Source organism: Triticum dicoccoides, chromosome 3A, assembly GCF_002162155.2.
Source record: "Triticum dicoccoides isolate Atlit2015 ecotype Zavitan chromosome 3A, WEW_v2.0, whole genome shotgun sequence".
Taxonomy (NCBI): Eukaryota; Viridiplantae; Streptophyta; class Magnoliopsida; order Poales; family Poaceae; genus Triticum; species Triticum dicoccoides.
The window spans coordinates 367623643-367629822 of record NC_041384.1 but is presented as its reverse complement, the minus strand read 5'-3'; positions in this window follow the sequence as shown (position 1 = coordinate 367629822).

Below are 6180 nucleotides of genomic sequence, written 5' to 3'. Positions count from 1 at the left end.
CCCCAACCAGCCCACGTTACAAAGGGTTTAAAGTACATTAAGAAGGAGGCATTACTGGTAACGCTAGTAATTAAGTGACATAAATGCCTATTAAGTCTATGAAGTAACATCCGACCGTTGCTGTGCAGAGTGACTTTAGGTATTCTGTCTGTCGAGTGATAACCGTTGCGGTCGAGTGACCTTGAATCTTTCGAGTGGAACGACTTGTAGTCGAGTGGATGATGTTACCCTTTGAATGCTTCTGGTTTTAAGATGGCGTCCGAGGGGAGGGAGTCTAGGTCAGGCCTATGACCCTACCCTAGGTACATAGCTTCATCAATGTATGCGGCTATCCAAATACGGTGTGTTACATAGGTGACCGGAATAACGGTCCTTCGTGTAATAAGGAAGGAATCGCGAAAGATTCTGATAAGTCATTAAGTGGTTGACCAGCTCTCACCGCATCATGACAGTCAGTTTTTGGCTTTCTCTACTGAGGTGCTCATCCGGATAAACCAGGACACAATCGCAGTAGTTCTTCCTTTACTACCCTAGCCGATAGAGCGGAATGTAAGGTAGTAAGCACAGGAGCCGGGCAACCCAACTATTGACCACAAACATGATTCGAAGCTGATGCATATAAGGTCGAACTCGTGACGCCGAAGTGTGCTATAAAGTTGTTCGGACTTATCGGCAATTTATTTGTTCCCATATTGAGCCCCTGGCAATTTGTGCCGAGGTGCATGTGTGAAACAACCGAAGAAGCAAAATTCAGTTCTTTTAGAAAGAGTGAATAGTGAATACGAATTATGTTCACTGGAACCTGATTGATATGTCAATTTCCATTTTACAGATAATGATGCCACGACCCAGGCTATTTGATATGTCGGTGGTCAAAGGCTGAGGGAGAAGGCACTTTACAGGCTCTAAATAGAGAGTGCAGTCTACTAAGAATTACTTGGACCTCCTGTCGCACATCTGCCCCGCCTTGCCTCGGTGAAAGGACTCCTTAACAGGAATAGCCTTTGGGTAGGTGAACGAAGCCAAACTCCGAAAGAGTCCGTGAGATGACCAGTCTTTGAGCCACCTGTGGTGAAAGATAAAAAATTGTTAGAAAAGAAAGGAAAAGGAGGCTATAGGAGAGCTTGTAGGCATGTTCGTATTGTGCCTTTGTCGATGACCAGGGTATTCTAAGTACATCATTATGTGCGCACGGTACAAACTTCGCGGGTATATGAGGCGAACGACGGAGAACGAACTGCTAATCCAGCTCTGAGATCGATCGGCCCTATTTAATAGAGGATGATGGCTTAATGGCCGATGAGATATGCGGCTTGATGAGGCTGCTTGGTACTTCGACTGTGGTAGCCATAGTATGACCCTCCGTATGGAGAGAGTGTTCCGTATTTCCATTTATTGTTATGACGCCGTGTAGACCGGGCATCTTAAGTTTTGCGCGGGCGTAGAATTGGACCTTATTAAAACGAGCAAAAGCAGTACGCCCAAGAAGTGCATGGTAGCTACTGTGGAACGTGACAATATCAATGGTCAACCTTCGCTTCGGAAGTTGTTCGGTGAACCGAAAATGACTTCCAATGTGATAGAGCCCCTACAGTGAGCTTCTACGCCGAGTACTACTCCCTTGAGGGTAGTTGTGGTGGGCTTGATTCTTGAAGGATCGATGCCCATTTTGCGGACAGTGTCTTGGTAGAGTAGACTAAGGCTACTGTCACCATCCATAAGGACTTTCATGAGATGGAACCCATCGATAATTGGATCGATGACCAGAGCCACCGAACCTTCGGGACGGATATGGCGAAATTCTGGGGGGAACGGCTCTATGGCGTATGTGTCCCGTAGTGCATGCCTGCGCTCCCCTGTAGGGGTGTGCGTCACATATACCATGTTTACGGTTTTTACTTCAGGCGGAAATTGTTTCTAACCCCCGGTATTTGGCTGGCGAGTCTCTTCGTCATCGTTGTCATTGGGCGGCCCCTTCCCCTTGTGTTCGGCATTAAGCTTGCCGGCTTGTTTGAAGACCCAACAGCTTCTGTTGGTGTGAGTAGCTGGTTTATCAGGGGTGCCGTGAATCTGGCAGGAATGATCCAGTATTTTTTCTAAATTGGATGGTCCGTCTCTATTTGCCTTAAAATGGCTTTTTTCCGTTGACCCGGTTTGGAGCCGCTGAATCCGGCGTTGACCGCCGTGTCTTGCGTTCTTTCGTTATGATTGCGACATTTGTGTTCATTGCGTTGTGGCTTGCCGTTGCTGTCTCGGACTTCAGAAGTGCCTGGATCGTTAGCGTTGTTGCTTCTACGAGCGAGCCAGCTGTCTTCTCCCACACAAAAGCGGGTCATTAGAGCGGTAAGGGCTGCCATGGATTTTGGTTTTTCTTGACCGAGGTGGTGGGCGAACCACTCATCCCGGACGTTGTGTTTGAAGGCCGCGAGGGCTTCGGCGTCCGGGCAATCAACAATTTGGTTCTTTTAATTAGGAATCTAGTCCAGAGCTTCCTGGCTGACTCTCCGGGCTGCTGGATGATGTGACTTAAGTCATCGGCATCTGGTGGCCGGACATATGTACCTTGGAAGTTATCGCGAAAGGCGTCTTCTAGGTCTTCCCAGCTGCCAACGGAGTTCTCTAGAAGGCTTTTTAGCCAGTGTCGCGCTGGTCCCTTTAGTTTTAATGGGAGGTATTTGATGGCGTGGAGATCATCACTGTGGGCCATGTGGATATGGAGAAGAAAATCTTCAATCCATACCGCGGGATTTGTTGTTCCATCGTATGATTCGATATTCATGGGTTTAAACCCCTTTGGGAATTCGTGCTCCATTACTTCATCAGTGAAGCAAAGAGGGTGTGTGGCGCCTCTATGTCGGGCCAGATCGTGACGTAGCTCATATGGAGTCCGTCTGCGGCATTCGGCCCGTGCGTGATTAGGCTTGTCACGTCCGAATAGATAGCAGTCATTGCGTGTCGGGGCACACCCCCATGATCCGTAGATCGACCTGGTATGTCCTGCTCTATTGGCCAGGTCCTGCCGAAGGTCATATGTATATGCCCGAGCTATTTTATCCCTGCCTTTACAGCGAGGTAGTACGGTCTGGTGTTCGGCTTGAGTTGTCGCTTTGTCACGGCCACGTGGTGGCCGGTCAGTTGCATTGTGCGCTAATGGCATGGGCTCCAACGCCTCGTCGTCGAATTGAGGTAGTAATTTGCGCTTCGGGTAACTTTTGAGTGGTCACTCGAGGCCGTATTCCTCGGCTGTCAGGACATTAGTCCATCTATTGTTGAGCAGATCTTGATCAGCTTGAAGCTGCTGCTGCTTTTTTTTCAGGCTCCTTGCAGTGGCTATTAGCTGGTGCTTAAAGCGCTCCTGTTCGAGAGGTTCCTCAGGCATGATAAAGTCCTCGTTGCCGAGGCTCGCCTCATCCTCGGAGAGCGGAAGGTAGTTACTGTCCTCCAAGTCTTCGTTCATGGCCTGTACATCAGGGCTAACTCTCCCATCTCCAGTTCGTCCTGCTCGGAGGCTGGCTTAGCGGGGTCTTCATTGTCTTCGGCATCGTCGAGAGTATTGTTTATGCCGGTATTGCTATTTTTTCCACAGCATGGCTTAGAGCGGCGCCGTTGATGTCGGCGCTTTGGCTGTATCTCAGGAGGACTATCCTCGATTGGATCTTCCTTGTCATCGCTGCTATTCTCGTTTGGTGTGTCCACCATGTATACGTCATAGGAGGAGGTGGCCATCTAGTGCCCGGTAAATGGCGGGTTTTGGGCCTATTCCTCTTCGGCATCGTCTTCCATATCGTCGATGCCTCCGGAGTCATAGTCGCGCATGTCGGTTAGATCTTTGACAATGGCTAGTGGGAGGTGGGTGGGAAGTGAAATTCACCGTCGTCAGCCCCCAGTTCAAACCGGGTATAATTCGGTTGTGAGTCCCTTGCTAAAGAGAGGGTTTTTAATGAGTTTAGCACATCGCCTAAAGCTGAGTGCCGGAAGATGTCCGCGGAACTGAATTCGACGATCGGTGCCTGGTAAGGCTTGGCGGACGCGGATGCACGTAGTTCGAAACCAGTAACCGGAGATGAATCCAGGGGTCCGGTGACGCAGACCCCGCTCGAAGTTGGGCCTATGTGCGGCTCCAACGCCGCTGAGTCTACGGCTTTCGTGGCGGGGTTGAGCTTCCCGTCTTCGGATGGCGCAAGCTGCTCCGGATCTAGGGCCAGAGCGTTTACAGGCGCAATCTCCTGGGTATGGTCCGATGACAAATTTAGGTCATCGCGGTGGGAGGGAGCGTCTGCCATGGGCTCAAATTCGTCGAAGATCAAGTCTTTGCGGATATCAGCGACGTAGTTCAAGCTTCCAAACCTGACTTGACGGCCAGGGGCATAGCTGTCGATCTACTCTAGATGGCCAAGCGAGTTGGCCCGCAATGCGAAGCAGCCGAATACGAAGATCTGGCAAGGGAGAAAGACATCCCCCTGGCAGTGTTGTTGTAGATGATGGATGGAGCCACCGAACCTTCTGATGACGACACAGCGAAACTCTCAATGAAAGCACCAATGTCGGTGTCAAAACCGGCGGATCTCGGGTAGGGGGTCCCGAACTGTGCGTCTAAGGTTGATGGTAACAAGAGACAGGGGACACAATGTTTACCCAGGTTCGGGCCCTCTCTATGGAGGTAATACCCTACTTCCTGCTTGATTGATCTTGATGAATATGAGTATTACAAGAGTTGATCTACCTCAAGATCGTAATGGCTCAAACCCTAGAAGTCTAGCCTATCTGATTATGATTGTCTCTGCCTCCACGGACTGAACCCTTCGGTTTATATAGACACCGGAGGGGACTAGGGTTATACAAAGTCGGTTACGGAGAAAGGAATCTTCATATCCAAACGCCAAACTTGCCATCCATGCCAAGGAGAGTCCCATCCGGACACGGGTGAGAGTCTTCGATCTTGTATCTTCATAGCCCATCAGTCTGGCCCATGTCCAACAGGTCGGATGCCTGAGGACCCCTTAGTCCAGGACTCCCTCGGCAGTTCCTGTGGAGGTGAGCCGCTCTGCGTCTGACTTTTTTTGGCTGGTTGCGACTTGCGCGTTCGTGCGGTGGTGAGCTGTGAGCGGGTTTGCGTCCTGTGGGTGAGTTGTCCTAGGCGGCTGGGCTGGAAATGGGTTGCGCCCCAGGCCAAAGACTTTTTTAAATGTATAGGACTAGGATTTTTCCCATGCCCCGGGCAATGGCTTGGGCTGCCTAGGGCCCAAATCTGTTCATCCTATGTGGCACCCTTAGCACTTGTACACCATGAAGCTCTGGAACAGCCTTATGGTGTCCAAAACACTTCTCACTTTAATTTTATTAATATATAAAATCATTTTTAGGGCATCAAATTTTACATCGTCCAAGAGCACGTACCACCTCTGATCGCCTGTGGTAATTTATGATTGGACAGGACGGCCGACGGTCCAGCAGAAGAATACAAAGATGGCATCACACTCACTCATGAAATATTTATTCCTTCCTCAGATGAGCTTGCATGAGATTACACAATGGGAGAAGAAGAGTGCTTTCTGGGTACAGCCATGTCGGCATCAAGAAATTCAGGTGTGCGGCCGAGATTGGTCTCATGTCTCACTGTTTCAACGCAACCGAATGAATGGATGAGGTGAAGAATCCCGATGAGCCATCGGACCCCCAAATGTCACCCGGGACATCACTCGATATCCTTTGCCTTTTGACGATGGTGACACTGACGTGTCATTTCCTTTTCATCCGCCGTCACCGTGAAGTACTGAGTGAGGGATTAATTTTAATTATTATTTTCTCTCATTTCTGTTCATCTTTTCCCTTGGCAGTATTTTCCGGGTTTTTTAGGATGGCGGTATTTTCCGGTTGGATGGCATGACTACTGTTGCTTGCGTAAGTGGGAACCTCCACAGGTTCCATGTCATAAAAAGGAACCTCCACTGATGGACAATGACTCGGTAGTACAGTTTGTGGGTGAAATGAGACACAGATGTGTTATCCATTGCATGATGATATATCCTAACATCTCCAACCGGCACCCGCAAACCATCCACATCCGTCCAGAACGTGCTATCCAGACCACAAAAGCCATCCAACGCGGTCATGTATCGGTCCGAGGTATAGTACGGACATGTTTTCACGAGTCCTGACATGCGAAATGTCGATCTCTGC